Source organism: Penaeus monodon, chromosome 21, assembly GCF_015228065.2.
Source record: "Penaeus monodon isolate SGIC_2016 chromosome 21, NSTDA_Pmon_1, whole genome shotgun sequence".
Taxonomy (NCBI): domain Eukaryota; kingdom Metazoa; phylum Arthropoda; class Malacostraca; order Decapoda; family Penaeidae; genus Penaeus; species Penaeus monodon.
In genome coordinates, this window is record NC_051406.1 from 16,447,064 (window position 1) to 16,447,696 (window position 633).

Below are 633 nucleotides of genomic sequence, written 5' to 3' on the forward strand. Positions count from 1 at the left end.
CTATTCCCATGTCTCTCCTTCGTTTCCTTCTTTTTGGTCTACATAAAGCCCAGCTTTCCCTCCCATTTCCCATTTATCTTCCTTCTTCCTTACCCCTCTCCCTCCCTCTTACAACTGCCCCCTCCCCTTTCAACCCCCCTCCCTTCTCACTTGACCCCCCCCCACCTTAAATCCTTAGCTCGATTCAAACCTATCCACTTCTATCTCCTCACCTTATCCTCCTCCCCCTTCTATCCTCATCCTCTAGCCCTCCCTATCCCCTATCCCCATCTACATCTAATCCACCTCTAACCCCGGCCTTTATCCCTATCCATCTCTAAACCCTCTTCTAATCCACCGTGTCTCTATCCTTACCTCTAACCTACTCTTCCCTCTATCTACATCCACCTCTAACCTCCTTCTAACTCCTCCCCCCCCCTCTATCTCCACCCTTTTTTAACCCACTCTCCCTCTATCCTCATCTAACTAAAACTCCCCCCAACCCTCCCTCTCTATCGCCACCTACCTCTAAACCCCCTCCCTTCTAACCCCCCCCTCTACCCCTACCCATTTCTACCCCCCCCCTTTACACACACACAAGCTCACCTTCCTTCGCCCCCTCCCTCCCCCCCATACCCATCTCCCCCTCCCCGC